This window comes from Leptonychotes weddellii, chromosome 7 (assembly GCF_054177405.1).
Source record: "Leptonychotes weddellii isolate Sample4059 chromosome 7, ASM5417740v2, whole genome shotgun sequence".
Taxonomy (NCBI): Eukaryota; Metazoa; Chordata; class Mammalia; order Carnivora; family Phocidae; genus Leptonychotes; species Leptonychotes weddellii.
In genome coordinates this window covers 10980136-11000179 of record NC_138375.1, presented here as the reverse complement: position 1 = coordinate 11000179, position 20044 = coordinate 10980136, and the positions used below count along the sequence as shown (strand labels likewise).

The following is a 20044-nucleotide window of genomic DNA, read 5'->3' as shown; positions in this document are numbered from 1 at the left end:
AGGCTCGAAGTGGTTGGAATCTTTTCTGGGCAAGAATATTGGCTATTTGAGTCATTCTAAGAGCAGGCAAAGAGTAGATAAAGATCTAAGTAGCTACCTCCCTTCAATTCAACTGTGCAAGTACGATGATTCCACGCAGCAAGAAAAATGCTCAAAATATCACATTGTCTCTCCAGTAAGTGGAAAAAAAGATGTTTTTATATTTTTATTGTTATCATTGTTCTCGCCAGAGGACGGAAACTCACAACAGAGCCATAAATACTCAACACACTGGACATCTTAAAAGTTTGATACAGGAAGGCGTTAAATACAAGGCTCTGGCCACAAAAATGGGAAAGTGACTGAGCCACCACATCATTTGTCTTGAACTTAACATTGCCAAGAAATTGCAATATTGGCACAGAATACAGAAATCATTTCCTCTGGTGCTCTTCATTCCCAAAGCCCTGACTCAAGAATGGTGAGCAAGGAGATGCTGAACGAAACCCTGATAAAAATGACTTTCAAAGGGCCAAGTCAAAGAAGGTCAAGGAAATGAGTGCATGGATTTTTGAAAACCTGCAGGAGTGACTTAGAAAATATAAACCAGATGACTCAGCAATATGGTTTAGAAAACACATATAAGACCGCTGTTAAAAAAAAAAATGGAATACCAATAAAAGAGTAAAAAATAAAAATAATAAAAAATAATTTAAAAAAACAATAGACAGAGTGTATCAAAATGGCTGGTAGATATATTTCATTTCCTGCTCGTCTTACAGAATGAATAGGGGTTCCAGTGCCTATGAAGATCTAGCCTCTTCCAGCCAGGATCCCCAAAGGGGATCCAAGGGAGCATATCCAAAAGGAACATAATGTTAAACAGAAAATTTTAAACACCATGAAAGGTGGAGAGAGAAACCACAGAAGAAGGGCAAAGGTCTATATTTGCATGGCTTGTGGCACTTTCCTCCTGCTTTTTGGAAAAGGGGTCCCACCATTTTCATTTTAGACTGAACTCTGCAACTCAAATCTGTTTCAGTGGCAAAGAGAATGTATTGGTTTGAGAGACTTAAGAGTCTAAAGTAGATATCCTTTGGAGGATACCTCAGAAAGGACTCTCAGGATTTTAGCTGGGTCTTGGCAGGTTGTTCATGTTCATTGTGAGGCATGCACAGTCAGGATTGGGTCTTCACTGATATGTTTCAAGATTCAGTCTCCAGGAGAGCAGTGAAGCTACCATGTGGTCCTTTCCAGCTTTCTGAATGAACATCTCATCTTCCAGAGATTCCTTGAGCTCTGTTCACTGTCTGGGGTGGGGGAATCTTCAGCCTTCAAACATTCTGGGCAAGGCTGGCTCCTGCGACTTTGGAATGGAAGAGCCTGAGCTGTATGGAGTTCTGAGGGGAAGGTGACTTCCTGTCTCGTTTTCCTCACTGTGCTGGAATTCCCATCAGCCCCCAGAATGGGGCTTCAGAAGGGAGGTGCCCATTACATCACACCAGGCTGATACCTGGAGTCCCATCCCACATTGACTGAAGACCATACTCAAAGAAAAATTTCAGTTAATGCGAAGTTCATTCCAAAATCCCAGAGAATAATAAAAATAGGCATGATAGGGGCCAATTCCGATGGGACAATAATGCTAAACAACTGATGAACTGGAAATTAAGAGGCAAAAGGAGTTTCTGAATAGTCCTTTTAGTAATAATATACATAGGAAGGGGAAATCCACTCTTAGGGAAGGGTTCACTCTGAATTTCATAAATAATTCATAACTTTTGGCAATGGTTTCAAGGCAATTTGGGAAGGAACAGAAAATAGTAAGTCCAGAGAACAAAAATTACAACTGCTTTATATGAAAGAGATAGACATAGGACTTCATAGTTTGGGTTACAGAATTTGCTTTGGGATCTAGACTGTCTATTGATATCATTGCAGAAAATAATTCCAGAGGAAAAATCTATTCTTATTTGATCCCAGAGCACCTTTTTACTTGATAGCAAAACATACTATGGCAGAGTATCTGTGGTGTGTTACTTACATCATGTTCTCCTTTGTTAAAGCTAATACATGCTGTGCTAGGTCCTGTGTTAAATGCTCTCGCACACTCAATCCTAGGTAATCTCTACGTCTCTAGGAGATGCATTATATCACTCTTCCCATTTCACAGAAATTGGGACTCAGAGACATTATATATCTTGCACAATATCTCAGGGAAAACTAGCAAGTCCAGGACTCATCCAGGTGCGTCTGACTGCCCAATGTGTGAATTTTGTATTACACAATTTGTCACAAGCCAGAGAGGTCTGGGATGCTCACAGCTTCTAGAGAAAAACTTTGCTTTATTTTTTTAAGATTTTTTAAGTAATCTCTACGCCCAACATGGGACTCAGACTCACAACCCCAAGATCAAGAGTCCCATGCTCTACCATCCAATCCAGCCAGGCGCCCCTACAGAAAAACTTTAAAGGAAGGGAAGGAAGCTAGATACTGCAGACCAACCCTACCTGTATGCTGCCAGTTTCTTAATTTATATGCCCTTTTCCTCAGTTCATAAATGGAGAAAATATTACTATTCTTACTTTTTCTTGACCTTGACTTCCCAAAACACAACATCCTTGTGAGTTCAAAATAAAAATGTGTTTGATCATACTCAGAACAGCATGAGGGGGAAAAAGTTTAAAAATTATTTTATCTCAAGAAGTTTGTTCTGGAAGAATGGGGTTTTGTTTTTAAAGATTTCTATTTATTCATTTGAAAGAGCCAGCACAAGCAGTGTGGGGGGGGTGGTGGAGGGGCAGAAGGAGAAACAGACTCCCTGCAAAGCAGGGAGCCCAAAGTTGGGCTCGATCCCAGGACCCCTGGGATCATGACCCGAGCCAAAGGCAGATGCCCAACCGACTGAGCCACCCAAGCGCCCCTGGAAGAATGGTTTTAATAAAAATCCAAACTATCCATATTGAGTATAAAATTTTGCCATGTGTGTGCGTGTGTGTGTGCACTCATCAATGTATCATATACCTAGCATGTCACATTAAGAGAAACCCTGGACATTCTACAAATGTCAACAGTATGTGTGAAAGACTCATCCACATTCCTGAGGGTAGCTATATTGTATTCATTCTCATTGCTGTACATTATCCAATGGAACAGTTCACCGGATCACAGATTCGCCATGGCTCCATATCAAGGATCTACTACGTATACAAGTTTTACACTATTGTTCACATAGTCTTTTCCAGGTTTCTTCCGATTAATGGATGATTTCTAGAAAGCACTAGTAATGCTTTCGTTCCTGTCCTAATTGAAAACCTTAACTAAAAATGCCACGAAAACCTGCAAAAACAAGAGGAATTTGTCTTCACAGGGGCACTTGGACCATTTGCCACCCTTCCCAGCATAAAATTAAAAAAAAAAAAAAAAAACAAGTTTGAACACTAGAGGGCAACATTGTTCCTCATATATATACTCAAAAGAAAAACTAGGGATGCATAAAATTCCTCAATATTTTTTCTTCCCTTTAAGACTCTCTTTGATACATACAATTTGATGAATTTGGAGATATGTATATACCCATGAAACCATCACCATAATCGAGGTAACAGACATATCCATCATTTCCAAAAGATTCCTCCTGCCTTTCCCTGCTTTTTTTGTGGTAAGAATGCTTAATCTGAGGTCTACCCTCTTCACAGTTTCAAGTATACAACACGGTATTGCCAACTATAAGCTCTATGTTGTACAGCACATCTTAGAATTTGCTCATCTTGTGTAACTGAAACTCTAATACCTGTTGAAAAACATCTCCCCATTCTCCCACATACCAGCCTCTGGCAACCACCATTTTACTGTTTCCATGAACTGACTATTTTAGATACCTCATATAACTGGAATCAAGCCGTGTTTGTCCTTCTGTGATTGGCTTATTTCACTTACCATAATGTCCTCCAGGTACATCCATGTTGTCCCAACTGACAAAATTTCCTTTTGTTTTTTTAAGGGTGGATATATAATATTTCATTCTATGTACATACCACATTTTCTTTATCCATCCATCCTTTGATAGACACTTAGGTTGTTTCCATGTCTTGGCTATTGTGAATAATGCTGCAACGAACATGGGAATGAAGCTGTCACTTTGAGATACTGATTTCAGTTCTTAGGGGCATGTCCCCAGAAGTGGGATGGCTAGATCATACGGTGATTCTATTTTTAATTTTTTGAGGAAGCTCTGTACCGTTTTCCATAACTGCTTTTTCCAGACACTATGGATGATCTGCCCATGTCCCTGGCATTGACCAAAGCCTCTACTTGTCTACTACTTCCCTTATCCCCTCATCTATTTAAGGATATTGTAATGTTTTTCTCTCACCAGCTGTATCAATGTCTTCCTCTTTACCGTGTCATTTGCAACATCAGGAGCTAGAGGGGAAGATGGGGTGCATAAAGATAGTTTAAGTAAGTTCTTTATTGAAATATAATATATAGAGAGAGAAAAGCACACAAATCATAAGTACGTGGTTTAATGGTTTTTCACAGAGTGAACACACTGAGCTCTGAATTCAAGAGAAAGAACAGAACCTGCCTATCCGAAGTCCCCCTTGTGCCCCCTTCAAGTCACTACCCACCAATGTCAACCACCATTTTGACTTTTCACTTTTCCCCCCATTCTATATAGATAGGAAAGTACAACAAGCCTTTTTTGTGTCTGGCTTCTTTTGGTCAACAGTATGTGTGAAAGACTCATCCACATTCCTGTGGATAGTTATAGTGTATTCGTTCTCATTGCTGTACATTATTCCATTGTACATATTCGCCAGAATTTGTTTACCCTTTCCACCTGCAACAGACGTGTGAGTTGTTTCCAGTCTAAAATATTATAAGCAGTGTTGTTATGAACAACCTTGCATGTGCCTTTTGTGTCTTGTGTATTTCAGTGGGTATATGAGTGTATGGAATATACATATATGTGATAGATACTAGGTGGATAAAATATCAGCATGCTTGTCTGCAAAAGCAAAGGTCTAGATTGTATGAGGGGGGATGTATGGAACATAGCGTATAAGCTTCATGGATTTAAAGACCATTAATATGTTTCATTTCTCAAATGCATTTATGTATTAATCTGCAGCCTGGACCTTCTCCAAAAATTCTAGACCCTCGCCCCCATGGCCAACTCAACTTTTCCACTTCACCGTCTAATGAGTATCTCAGATTAACCTATCCAAAGCCACACTTAGTCCCTTGTCCAAATTTGTTCTTCCTCAGTCTATGTCATTTCATGGAATAGCAATTCCATAATTCAGATCATGCTAGTCGGAGATCTCTCATCTTCCACTCCTCTCTTTCTCTCACACTCTGTTTCCAGCTGTTCAGCTTTTTCTTTCAACATCCAGAATTTGACTACTTCTCAACAGCCCCCAGCTAATTAGTCTGAACTAATTAGTCTGTCCACCATTCTGATCCAAGCCCCCATCATCTCTCTACTCTGTCTTGCAATAGCCTTTGACCTTTGACTTCTGTCCCTGATTCTGTCCTTGCCCCTTTGCATTCTACTCTTCCCATAGGAATCAGAGCAGAGTCACAAGCCTACAAAACATAATGAAGTCAGTGATATTGTGCTACGTATTAAGCAATGTATATTTGGTCTCTCTCCCAGTCCCTGGCACAGAGTTCCTAAAACCTTTGTAATTTGCTAGGTTATGAGGGTGATAAAGGTGTCTTTTGTTATATTTTTTTTATAATTTTTTTTTAAGATTTTATTTATATATTTGACAGAGAGAGACACAGCGAGAGAGGCAACACAAGCAGGGGGAGTGGGAGAGGGAGAAGCAGGCTTCCCGCGGAGCAGGGAGCCCAATGCGGGGCTCGATCCCAGGACCCTGGGATCACGACCTGAGCCAAAGGCAGACGCTGAACGACTGAGCCACCCAGGCGCCCCTGTCTTTTGTTATATTGATATGGTGACTTTGCGGAAGCTCCTAAGTAACCTAAGGATGGGGTCTGGTTGACAGAGGACCCAACCATGAGATTAGAGGGTTGGAGATTCTGCTCTCACCCTTGACCTGCTGGTGGGCTATGGGGGAAGAAGAGCTGTAGATTGAGTTCAGCTGCCAAAGGCCAGTGATTTGATCAATCATGCCTGTGTCATGAAGCCCCCATGAAAACCCCAAAGGGAACTTCAGAGAACTTCCATGTTGGGGAACACGTATAGACATGCCCAGAGGGGGTATGGGGAAGCTCCTTCCAGCATCCCTTACTCCGTGTACCGCTTCATCTGGCTGTTCATCTGTATCCTTTATAATACCCTTCTCATAAACTGCTAAGTGTAAGTAAATGTTTCTCTGAGCTCTGTGGGCCAATCTGACAAATTAGTCAAAGCTGAGGAGGGGGTCATGCGAATGTCTGATCCACAGCTGGTCCGTCGGTAGCATGGGTGATGAGCTGGACTTGTGGTTGGCTTCTGAAGGGGCTGGTAGCTGAGGGGGGGCAGGCTTGTGGGACTGACCCCTTAACCTGTGGGATCTGGCACCATCTCCAGGCCAGAACTAATTGTTCGGTGCACAGAAAAAAAACACACAATTGGAAGTTCACTCTGCTAAGAACCATCTAGTGTCTTCCAAGCTCACGCCAAATAAAAGCCAAAATCTTTACACATGACATCTAGGCCCCAACATAATTTTCTCTCCATCACTTATTTGTCCTTGCTCCTGACCATTCTCCCCTCTGACCACTCTGCTTCCTCACTCTGTTCTTCTAACAGTCCTGCTTCAGTAGGCTATTTGCATTTATTGTTCCAATGCCTTAAAATATTCTTTCCCCCAAATATCGACATGACTTGCTCCTTCAATTCCTTCAACTCTTTATTAAAATGTCTTTTTGAAAGGCTTTCCTTTGCCACTCTGTGAAAAATTGCATCAATGATCCATATACCCCCTCTATATTTTATGGGTTTGTTTTTTTTTTAACTTATCTTGTTGGGGTTTTTTTGTTTTTTTTTAAGATTTTATTTATTTGACAGAGAGAGACACAGCGAGAGAGGGAACACAAGCAGGTGGAGTGGGAGAGGGAGAAGCAGGCTTCCCGTGGAGCAGGGAGCCCGATGCAGGGCCTTTGTAATTCGCTAGGCTATGTAATTTGCTCAATCCCAGGACCCCGGGACCATGACCTGAGCCGAAGGCAGACGCTTAACGACTGAGCCACCCAGGCGCCCCTTGTTGGGGTTTTTTCATGAACTACTTTTTTTAGTAGAAAGTATGTTCCACACATGCCGGTAAGTTTGTCTGCTCTGTTCACTTCATACTAAACTAAAAAAGTTTACCCTTGTACAAAACTAGGGATTAAGAAAGGAACTGCCCTATAGGAAGAAGACTCACTTTTGGAAAAACATTCCTATTTTCCAATGGCAGGAGGAAATAATGTATTATATTCTGTATATTCCACCATAAACTCAACATGTCCAAAACCAGGCGCATTATCTTTTCTGTCTTCTGGGCTTTCTGATTTGGTTGGTAGTAAGCACTAGCAGACACCAAGATAGGAACCTGGGAGGCATTCACCATCATCATGCTTACCTGCTTCATTTTAAATGTGTGTTTAGGTTGTTTCCCATCCTCACCTGACTCTAGCTCAGTCTGAGCAGGAACCTGATTTGTCTTATCCACTCTTGTACACTCAATGTCTGGTGCCATACCTGTCATGTGGTAAGAGTTTCATAAATCTTGGCTAGATAAATGTCACTGAGTACATTCTAGACTCTTCCTTTTCTCTCATTTCCACTTTCCAAGAGTCTTCAAGCCCCTGGTTCAAGCTGCTGGACCTCCATTCAAATCTCAGCTCCCCTAACTAACAGACCATGATGCCTGGACCACCCAGCTCTGTCTCTCTAAGTATCTTCCACATCGGATCATCTGTGACATATCCAGACTAGCAATCCCACTCTAGGGTCTTGTGGGGAAGAATAAATGAAATATAATTTACTTAGTGTGGTGCCTACACATGGTAGATATTAGCTAAGAGAGATAGATACCTGTTTTTTTTTGTTTTTTTTAAGAAAACAATTACATGGGGCAGCTGGGTGGCTCAGTCAGTTAAGCATCTGCCTTCAGCTCAGGCCATGATCCCAGAGTCCTGGGATCGAGTCCTGCATCGGGCTCCCTGCTCAGCGGGGAGCCTGCTTCTCCCTCTCCCTCTGCTGTTCCCCCTGCTTGTGCTATCTCTCTGTGTGTCAAATAAATAAATAAAATCTTTAAAAAAAAAAAAGAAAAAAGAAAACAATTACATTACTATATGTATAAGTGGTACATAATATGCAATATTATACATATAAGTACATTATGCATTATCATGCATATATGCATTATACATCATGCATATAACTACTACATGATTACTATAATTACAATAAATATTAGGCAGCATTTGTCCATGCATAAACAAACCCTTTTTTTATTAATTTTTATTTTAATTCTAGTATAGTTAACATACAGCGTTATATTAGTTTCGGGTGTACAATACAGTGATTCAAAAATTCTATACATTACTCAGTGCTCATCATGATAAGTGTAGTCTTTAATCCCTATCACCTATTTCACCCATCCTCCCACTCACCTCCCCTCTGATAACCATCAGTTTGTTCTCTATAGTAGAGTCTATTTCTTGGTTTCTCTCTCTCTCTTTTTTCCTTTGTTCATTAGTTTTGTTTCTTAAATTCTGCATATGAGTGAAATCATACGGTATTTCTCTTTTACTGACTGACTTATTTTGTTTAGCATTATACTCTCTAACTCTATCCGTGTTGTTGCAAATGGCAAGATTCCATTCTTTTTGATGACTGAATACTATTCCATTGTATATACATACCACTTCTTCATCCATTCATCTATCAACGGACCCTTGGGCTGCTTCCATATCTTGGCTATTGTAAAAGTGCTACTATAAACATAGAGGTGCATGTATCCCTTTAAATTAGTGTTTTTACATTTTTGGGGTAAATACCCAGAAGTGCAATTGCTAGACCATAGGGTAGTTCTATTTTTAACTTTCTGAGGAATCTCCATACTGTTTCCCACAGTGGCTGCCCCAGTTCGCATTCCCAAAAACAGTGCACAAGGGTTCCTGTTCTCCACATCCTTGCCAACACTTGCTGTCTCTTGTGTTTAGATTTTAGCCATTCTGACAGGTGTGAGGTGATATCTCTTTGTGGTTTTGATCTGCATTTCTCTGACGATAAGTGATCTTTTCATGTGTCTGTTGGCCAGATAGATAGATACCTTTTACTGCTATTGCCCGTGCACCTTTTCTGTAAGGAAATCTCACATTCTGAATACAAGATTTGTATCATATATAAAGCATGCTGACTTAGGTAATATTTTGTCCTACTTTTCACTGGTTGATTGGGAAAAAGAACACGACCTAAAAAAATAAAGTTTGTAAAAAGTAAGCTATCATTTGAGAACAGAAATTAACTTATTCTTTATTGTCACCACAGTAACATGGGAATGACTTTAAAAATTTTTTGTTTCTACACAAAAGATACCTTTTTATGAACAAGTAGTTTGGTTTCAGTTATTCAGATTCATTGACCCCCTCTGTAAATATTACAGAGTTCTGGAGAGTAAATATAGACAGAGGGGCAGAGAGTTACAAAGGTTGATGTTTTTTGGATTGGAGGCCATGGGAACTGAATCACCTCAGATAAAGCTGAGCAGACTTCACCCATCTATGTAGATGATGGGATCTCTTCTTTGTGTGGAACGGGCATTTCCTCACAGTTACATAATATCACCTATTTCTGTATAACTTGGGGGAGCAACAGTTTAAGGTAAGAGTACTCTCCTCTCAGTAAAGGTTAGTATTTTAAGAATCAAAATAATTTTAATGCACCATTATAATGTAAACCAGCCACATTTTCTAGCTAATTTGAGCTTTCCTTAGGAAAAAAATTACACATCACATTTTCTTTGCTCAAGACATCAAATCATCTTTGTTGCTCTTTTATTTTAACTTCAATTTCCTTTCTAAAGTTCGCTCCATGGTGTTTCAGGATTCTGCCCCTTTCTTCTGCTCCTCATCAAACCACCTTTGATTATGAGGTCACGTGCCTGCCTCTCACCCAGAATCCCCTAACCCACCTGCTGATACGCCTGGTCGCTCTGAACATTCTATCCTCCACTCTGAGACTTCTAAAATGTTTCTTCCACAGAACACCAAAGGCCTGGGCCTTGAATCAAGGCAGCTTTTCCCCTAGAATTATACTGAACCAGAATAATTCTTGACCACCTTTGCTAAATGATTTTCTATGTTCTCTCCTCTTAGAAGGTGATTTAGGGACTGATGTGTTAAAGTAGTATTTTCTCTTAATGGTAAGGAAAGAAAAGTCCTTGAAGAAGACAGGCTTTGATTGTTGAGAAATTGCTTTGGGCTTCACTCCATCCCTCCCTCCCTGCCTACCCACATCACTGCAGCAGTCAACTACAAGAATCCAACAGGGCCAAAACACACTGACTAAATGGAACTACAGTGCTTCCTGACATGCTGAACACTCAGCCTTCAGATGACGCAAGATGGTGGTACGAGTTAGTCATGTGCAAACAAGAGTGGCCCATGACTAGCTTTATTTGCTTGGGTTCCAAGTGTCACCACCTACACTGTACCAAGCCTATGATAGCGATGATAATCCTCGTTCCTTTATTCATTGATACAGCGATCACTAGGTCCAAAACAGTATCCGTGGTCATCAATAACTCATCATCTAACAGACAAGAGGACAATTCCAAAACAACATAGAAACCCCGTGATAAGTATGCAGCATACAAGGAGGGGCTTCAAACCCAGAGGGTGGGGGAGGAGGTACCAGCAAAGACTTCCCGGGAAAGGCAATGTCAGAACTGAATCTTCTACTCGAAATCTCAGAGATCAAAATATTTTTGCACACATAGAAAAATCCTTGTGTTTCATTCAAGCAGATTACCTTTCAAGCCAACTTGCTCCACAAACACTCTCAATTCCCATTGGAAAATGGGCTCCAGAGCTGTGATTTCTTTACGGAATTAAATTTTATCCATTTTCTTTTACTTCTTCTTCTCCTGAGATGAGACCATAAATCCTGTTCACAAAATAGGTATTTCTCGACTTTTAAAACTTTGGTTCGGAAAACATCCATTTCCTGCTCCATTAAATAAGGTTCTGGCAGATTCTGGTTCTCACCCTTCTGCCAAAACCATTACACACGTGGGCTGTGGTGTTTGGACAGATTTTAAATAGGAGTGTTGAATCCCAACGGGTGTGTCCTGATGCGATAATTGCTTTTGGGACAGGTTATTGTGCACGGTTTCCAGTTCAGGGCGTTCAGCTTAAAATACATTTTGCCTATCGTGCAAATCATTTGGAAAAAAATCCTTGGTGAACTGCCTATAAAATTCCTAGCACAAGCTAAGTCATATCCTCAAGTATTTCATTTTTCCATTGGACCCAACTTTAGAGACTTTAATTAAAGGCAAATTTTATTACTTTCATTCTAAGGGTGGAGACTGGGAGACGTTAGCATAAAATGAGTCATGCAGAGTTGCAGAAAGGGTCAGATGCAGAATCTTCTGATAGAGGCTAGTTGGGGCTGTCTAGTCATTCAGTGTGACTACCGCTTACATTTCCTTTCAGTAATATCTTTTTCCATGTTTGTGATATAATGCAAGAAATCTGTAGAAGTGGATGCAGAAAAGAAAATGCAAACCATTGAGATGGATGTCAGGATCGTCCTGTCACCAGCTTTATTTAATCAGTGCATTTTACACGAAAACACGTCTCTAATTTTTTATCCTTCTGAGCACACAGCTAAGCTGTCCTTCAAGATAGTGTCTTGGGGGTCGTACTCCAAGCCTATCCCTGGTCTCTATAAGTACATTCTAGGGTCATATTGATACTAATCAGCTGCTTTTGTGCAAATATGTTGCTCTATTAACTTATTTTTAAGGTATCGTCTATATGAGTGACTGTTCATTAAGAAATATGCTATCAACTGGAGCCAAGAGTCAGGTGGGACTATCCTCTGACTGTTGAGTGTTGAGAATGTTTTTCTTGGCAAATGTTCACTGCTGAAGACAATTAATTAAAAATACATTAGTAGGCCAATATCTTTGTGGGAGGGTTGCACAATGATCAAGTGTAATCCTTGATAATCCTGGTCCTTGCTATGGTCCTGCAGTAGGTACGTTCCCCAAGGCAAGGAAACTCTCTCCCCAGGTGATAAAAGTATGGTTGCCTCCAGCAGGAAGCCCTCCTCTTCTTAGCAGCTGTTTCATTGACTCACCATGTGGGTGCAGGTGCCTGGGCTGCAGCAAGCTGCAGCATTCTAGCCTTGGAAGAGGGCCAGCTGTGAGTGGTGGGGAAACTAATAAAGCCACATTCCAGCTCTCCTTTCCACAGTTATTGATCGGGCAACTCCTGAATGCCAGGCTCTGTGCCACACCCCAGGAAGAGGCAAGTGACCACAATGGACACAACCTCACGGAGCTTACAGTCTAGTGGGAGAGACAATCAACAAATGTGGGAACGTATGGAGGACTATGAGAACGTGTAAGGAAGAATCCAAACTAGATGGGAAAATTAGGAAATTAGGCACCTACCAATCTAAGAACTGGCTTTCAAACTTGGCTACACATTGAAATCACCTGGGGAGCTGTAAAAAAAATACTTTTTCCTGGGTTTCAGCCCCAGAGATTCTGATTGGACTGGTATGGGATAAAGCCTGGGAATCAAGATTCTTTAAAGCTCCCTAGGTAATTCTAATGCACAGCAAAACTTGGGAACACGAGTCTAAGGGTAAGTGAGAGTGAATCCAGTGAAGGTTGTCCTAGCAGAGGGAAGAGCATGGACAGAGACCCAGAGGTCTGAGGAGCTTAGTGCATGCTGGAGCCAAAGCGTCCAGAGTGTCAGGAGGAGGTTGGGAGGGATCAGAGATGAAGCTGAGGATGAGTATGGAGAAGTAAGCTGCATCTAGACCACACATGGCCCTGGTAAGTCAAGTTGCAGATTCTGCACTTTTTAGTAAGAGCAATGGGAAGACACTGGATGGCTTTAGACAAGGAAGGGACATTATCAGACCTGTGTTTATAAAAGCCATCTCTGATTGCTGGGCAGACAGTGTATTAGAGGTGATATGACATGACGATATTAACATAAGTCAAAGAGCATGATGAACAGGAACAGGAACAGGGTCATGCCGAGCAAAGCAGAAAGGAGTCAGGCTCTCCCAGCTGATCCTCGACAGTGGGAAGAATCAGATTTTCTTTCAAATAAGCCACATGGAGGCCAACTCCCTCCCATCACACTGACCTCCTGTCTTCTATCATCTAGATCTAAATTCTGACTTCACCCATCCCCTTCTTCCATCTCCTAAGACTGTGCTGAACAAGCAGACAGGAGGGCATGAACAGAGAGGAAAGAGCTCCAAGGGAAGAGACTTCTCTGCTTTCCCATGGCGATCGTCTGCAGTGTCCCGAGAATAGAACATGAAAGCCGAGTACCTTCTACAAGAGCTAGAGGGTATGCCCTGAGAGGGGAGAGGAGTCGTTCCCAAATCTTCATGACCCACAGCTGCCATACTGGCTGGAAGAGCCACTTGACCACTGTATGAACTTCTCTGGACTCCATGTGTGAACAAACTTGCCAACAGCAGCAACACCATGTGTTATGAATGAGCCACTCCTTCCTTCCACAATAAGGGACAAATTAGGAATGAAATTAGGCTACTTTCCATTCTATCCCAGATTTGCTATTGAACTCTAAAACAAAGCCTTCTTGTATGGTTCTTTTCCACCCACAAAATGAGTGTTTTGATACCCTGGGAGGGAGGTGGAGAACGCTAAACTCTGTATGAGTTCAGCATTCAAAGCAATTAAAGTAGAAATCTACAATGTCTTTTTTAAAAATTAAAATGGAGATCTAATAAAAGCCCTTCAACATCTTCCATGAGCCAGACTCTACGCACACATCTCACCCAACACTGCCAACTCCCCCATGAGTAAGGCCTTCTTACCACCATTCCACAGAAGAAGAAGCTGATGTTGTGGGGAGCTACTGTAATTTGCCCAAGGACACAGGATTGGCTGGGTTGTAACTTGAACCCCATTCTAGTCTGACCCTGGAGCACACATTCTCAATCAGTATGCCCCACTGCTTCCCCAGCTGGATGCTTTCTCAACCTGAGAAAACTCCTGAGCTCCACCTACTCACAGTATTCTGTCACAAGTACGTCTGATAGCACCAACATGACAAGGTCTGAAAATTCAATGTTGGTGAGACGAGGAAATTTTTTGTCTTCTAAACCAGAGGTCGAATCCAGGCCAGTTACTTAAGCTCTCCAAGCCTGTTTTCTCCCCCGTTAGATGGGGATAATAAGAATAATATCTACCTCATAGAGTCTTGCGAAGATTGAATAAGATGATTATATAAAAAAGCATTTAGTACAGGGGCACCTGGGTGGCTCAGTCAGTTAAGTGTCCAACTCTTGATTTCCGCTCAGGTAGTGATCTCGGGGTTGGGAGATCGAGCCCCGCATCGGGCTCCACACTCAGTTCCGAATCTGCTTGAGATTCTCTCTCTCTCTTCCTCTGCCCCTCCTCCTGCGCTCTCTCTCTCTCTCTCAAAAAAAAAAAAGCGTTTAGTCAAATTTATCATGCAGTTAGTGTTCAATAAACGTTAGTGATTATTATTGCTATCATTACAATAGGTTTACACACTTCTTTATCTTTTTACCCCACTTGTGTAGCGCCTTTCACTTTCAAGTGGCAAGTGACAACAAATTTAGATAAAAGACTATAAATAGAGTTCATTGCTTGGCCTTAATTTGTTTGATGGAGATGGGGGGGTGGGTAGTGGGGGGCAGGGAACAGCTCTGCCCATCACCACTAGATGGTGCTAATATATTACAACCCACAAGCAATGCTTGTCATATAAATTTCACAATAAAAAATGTCTGAGGGCTGACAGGCGCCATGGTATTGTTTTCTAAATGCTGCCTATTATTCTACTTCTGACACAAGGGCTCAACAGTGCTGCTTACATTAGCCCATGCACCACCCTGAGAAAAAAGGCTGGGATTGTCTTCCTACTGCTTTATTTTAGACACAAGATAACTGAAAAGCTGTCTTTTCATATCATAATTAGGGTCACGCAGTCAACAGAAGACATTTACGTTTTTTCACTAAATGTGAAGTGTAATGAGTTGTTGCTATAAAAGAGTGACTCCCTATAAACCGAGATGAGTGAAAGAAGCTTAAACAAAAGTCGTAGAGTTGTTTCCTCCATTAAGAAAAATCACATGCCCTCCCTCCCAGAATTAAAATGTCCTCACAAAATATAACTTAACAATCATTGTGGTGGATTTTCCCTGCCTGATTTCAAAAGTACATTCTTGCCTTTTCTCAAGTTTTTGCATCAAAAATACCCAGTTTCACCCGCAGATGGAAGCCACGAACTCAAGTTCAGGCTAGCCCCCATGAAAAGGTCATTCAAGGATCCCTGTTGGTTGCCACATGGCCTTGGTGATGAAAGACTGTTATCATTTCTCCCTGGGAACCACAGGTGGGAAGAGTTTTTGGCCTCCTCTGTCCCCATCAACAGAGGACTCAGCTTCCCGGAATTGCACGCTTTGCTTTCCCAAGTGAAAAATTCTCTCTTCACAACCATTATCAGCAGATTTCAAAGTATTCACATATCTCTCGCTCACACTTATTCCAAATGATGAGGCAAGGAGCTATTTACCAAAAGGAAAATATCATATTATTTTCTGTTCTCACAGCCAAAAATAATTTCAAAGGAGCTTTCCTTTAATTTCCTGTTTTAATTTCCGTGTGGGCAAATGAACAACTCTTGAGAGCTGTATCATTGGGGATTCCAGATACAAAGGAGAAAGGCTTGCCTGTGTGACCCTGGCATGAATCGGATACGTCCCATGACTTGAACACCTCTCATATATTATCTGCCAGCCCATAGACCATTTTGCATGTGTTCTCTCATGTTGGTCTCCATACCAGTACAGTTGCAAGACAAGGCAGTCAATTGCTATCACTCCCTGTCAATGCATAGGATCTGACTTGCCCACGATTGAAAGTTGGCTAATGGTACAGCTGGGACTCAAACCCAAGCGTTCCACATTGCTTTGCTTTTCACTATTGCACATCACACGCTGATTCTAATATCTCCTGCTCAGTTGATATTTATCGATTGCCTTCAGCTCTTCATGGGTGTATGTGGTCTCTGTCCAACTAAATTTTAAATTTAAAGATAATGACTATGTCTAAAAAACCTGATGTTCCACAAGGCCTTAAACATGAAATAAATAATGATTGGTTAGGTCTTTATTGTGTGAAGAATGAGAGTAATAAAGGTATTTTACTTATTACCCTTAAATCTAAATAAAATTGAATGCTTAGATTACCCTTTTGTAGCAGGGGAAAATACATCAGGATTGAAAAATAGACAATTTTTTCAAATTCATTTTAAATGGAAAAAGTATGACAATTCAAGGCAGACTCATTTCCTATTCTATATCCATTGTGGGTTTAGGTTATAATTTTGATGACAGCAAAGAGACTGGGGTGTTCTTCTGTTTTCCTTTGCTAAATGACATGATTTGGGTACAAGTAAAATTGTGTTTCTGTGGGTTCGCCTCCATATTTACTTTCTGCCTCACTCCCATTTTCCAGTGTTTCATAGTCTGGAGAGGAAGTGTGGTCTAGTGGTCAGAAAAACAGTTTAGGAGACTAGAGTCGTGGTTTCTATTCCAGTCTTGCTCCTTGACTCATCAAAAGATCTTAGGAGAGTCACTGAAGCATTATGAGCCTCAGTTTATCCACTTTTTTCCAACATCATAGGGATGTTGCTCAGAAAAAATCAGATCATCTAACAATGTGAAATAAGAAAATCTTTGGCTCTAAAAATAAGTTATACCATCTAAATGCTAAGCTTCATGAAATTGGTAATAATGGCCAGAAGAAATGACAGAAGAAAAACAGGATTCTATAATTAATTTTATCAACTGAAAGGAGGTATCAAAGACTCCTCTAGTAAGTGTAGGTTTAGCTGGTTATGGGTTACCAACAGAGATAGTCTGGAAAATAATTTATGATGGGAAGAAAATCAAAGAACCAAGAATCTAGGGGAGAGGAGTGTCAGGAATCACAGGGTCTTACCCCAGGTCTCCAGAAGGAAAAAGTAACCGGCCAGAAGCACTCATATTTCATTTGGGGATCACATTCTTAGACATACCAATAAACCTCCTAGGAGTACCCATCTGATCAGGCTACAAATTCAAAATCTACTTGAGATCCTACTTTCTCTCCACACTTCATTTTCTCCATGTTATCCTACTTCAAGAAGAAAAGATAACAGATGTTATACCTTGTTGAGCTAAAAGGGGAGAAAGGAGAACTCTGAAGAAAAAAAAATCAAAGCCACCCAATTGCCTACACATAGAGAATCATTTTTATTCCATCACATGTTTTGGCTGGTTTATTGACTCTGGTATTCTCAGCCACCAAGAGCCGCCCAAGAAAATAGAACAGGGTTGTCTTCAGAACCTCACTGTTGGTTCAGCGATTGTTGTCATTGCATTAGGGATTGCTGTCACCTTCATAAAATAGAGCCTGATGTACCAATAGTTTACTATAATTCTGACACTATACTTAATATTAATAGTTATGATTATTATAAGAATAACAACTATTTATTAAGCATATACTAATTGCCAAACAGAATGCTAAGTGTATTCTATACATGACCTCAGTTAACTCTCCCCTAAATCCAGTAAGATAAGAATTGGTATTTTCATTTTACAAATGAAGAAACTCAGACTCAGAAATAAAGTAACTTGCCTGAACCCACAGAGTAAGGAATAAAACCCAAAGCTGTCTGACTCCAAGGTCATGAGCTTGACCTACTTAGGTGGGCTGCTTTCCTCCAACAGGTCAAAAAAGAGCTTGCCCTAAGAGGTGTTAAGGGAGAAGCAAAGGGCTTGACACTCAATACATCTTATTTTCCCAGAAGTAGGGAAGCAAAGAGGACTGTTTCTAAGGCCTGTTGGGTTTTGCTGGGTTTCTTTTTCTGCTGGAGGCCACCAATTGGCCAAGCTGGTCTCCCTGCTTGAAGAGCAGATAGAAGGGTAGAGCCAACTCCTGTCTTCATGCCTGCTGGCTAAACACAACAAAGTGTTCCTGGGGGGGAAACAATGAAGAAAATAATGATCCAGGATATCAAGATTCTCAGGATCCCGACTGGTGAAAAAGAAGAGGAAGGGAGGATATTCAGAACAAGTGCACCTGAGCCTTAGGTATAGGCCATCATCCCACGACCATGAAGCAGGACCTGCTGAGGATTAACCACAACAACACGTCCCTGCAGGAAAGAATCAGAGGAAATAGCACGTTGAATCTAAGGAGTCACAGACCGAAAAGGAAAAAAACCCATCAGGGTGGATGGCACAGCCCAGCCATATGTGGATTTGACATAGGCAGGAACATGTGACTGGAAAAATCCCTAAGAGCTTGAAGAACTGTCAGGAAATTAAAGGGCCAGTAAGGTACAAATATTTTTATCTTTATTTCCAATTTAGGATACAAACTTTGAGTGAGGATAGAGAATATGAGAAGGAAAATTTGATTGGGTGTTCATATAATTTTAGAATCCAAGCTAGCACACTTTTGAAATTAAAAGGGGGGGTGTTAATTATTAATACCCCAAGAACAACAGATAAACTAGGACTGTCACAGGCAAACTGGAACAAATGGTCACTCTAACCTTTGAGGAAATTTGTCAATACAAGAATAAAAGTTTTGTAGAGAAATCTGGGTAATGGTAAAATACATATATATATGTACATATGTGTAATATGTAAAGAGAGGAACAAAGAAGTTACTGTAATGAGGATATGCTGAAGAAATAGGTTAATCCTGGCACGGCTCATAAAATTGGCACATTGACAAGTTATGGAAGTGAGGAGAGACTTCAATTACTAGAAATGATGGAAACTTCCATCTGAAAATCAGGTCATCTGATAAATGTCTGGATTTAACTTGCCTGGCTTACAAGTTCACTTCTCAGAAAGTAAAGGAAGTGGCAAAGCAACTGCTACTTTGGATGAAATTCTTCTTAATAATGAGAAACTTCTAGGAGATATGAGATCCAACACATGTTCAGATTGTGTCCTGCTACCAATCCCAACAGTTTCCAAGGAAAGAGAGGTGGGATCCCCTCAGACTGAGATGGTTCAAGAGGAAGAAAAGCCCATAGACATGAAAATCACACAACATAGTCACAACGAAGGACATAATACTAAAAAGACCTGTAAAAATAGAGCCAGAGATGCCAAAACCAAGGCAAGGTGAGGCTGGCAAAAAAGTATAAAACTCAAGGAGATTTGCTTTGGAGTCAGATGGAAGACATTATTGAACATGTCCACCCCTTAGGACCCCTGTCACACTAAATGAACACAGTAAGTGGAAGAGTTGAATGATAATCTACATTATTCCTTTCATTTCTGTATTCTTCAAACCATGGCATGTTATTCATTTATTTCCACTGAAGAAATCTCACTCTGAAGCCTCTGTCTCATGCCTGTGCATGCACAGAACGTACTCCCAAGGAGAATTAAATTTGTAGTCAGTAGGGGTAAATTAGAGAAGACACATAAAGCAGCTGAAAATAGCAGTGGTATTTATGGGATTTGAAGTAAGCGGAAACAGGGTTTAATGTATGGAAATTCTACCGAGACAAGCAAAATTAAAGGAAATAATGTACAACAGATAAAGTGAGTATGGAATATTTAATTAGAAAATTTCCAGGAAGTGTGTTCCCTGATTTAGAAACTATCATGCATTACCACATTCTTAGGTACTTGGAGTCTTTTGTCTTCCTGTTGCTTCCCCATGCCATGCACATAGTAGTACTCAGTAAACATTTGTTCAAAAGGTAAAGTTAGGAATGATACTCTAGATCAACATCCATCAATATAGTACATCAATATCTATAGTCCAGTCCTCAAAGAACATACCACTTTATAGCAACC

The 20044-nt window shown here is 40.7% G+C and overlaps 1 long non-coding RNA gene across 3 annotated transcripts in view; it reads right to left on the bottom strand.

The window, feature by feature from the left end:
- Nucleotides 1-20044, bottom strand: part of LOC115940895 (uncharacterized) — a 165640-nt gene that overhangs the window by 54511 nt on the left and 91085 nt on the right. For all 3 annotated transcript variants that reach the window (XR_014146850.1, XR_014146849.1, XR_014146851.1), the window contains exons 3-4: nt 4355-4404; nt 4017-4089 (exon numbers count right to left, since the gene is read on the bottom strand). This is a non-coding gene — a long non-coding RNA (uncharacterized LOC115940895). The remainder of the gene's footprint in view (nt 1-4016; nt 4090-4354; nt 4405-20044) is intronic.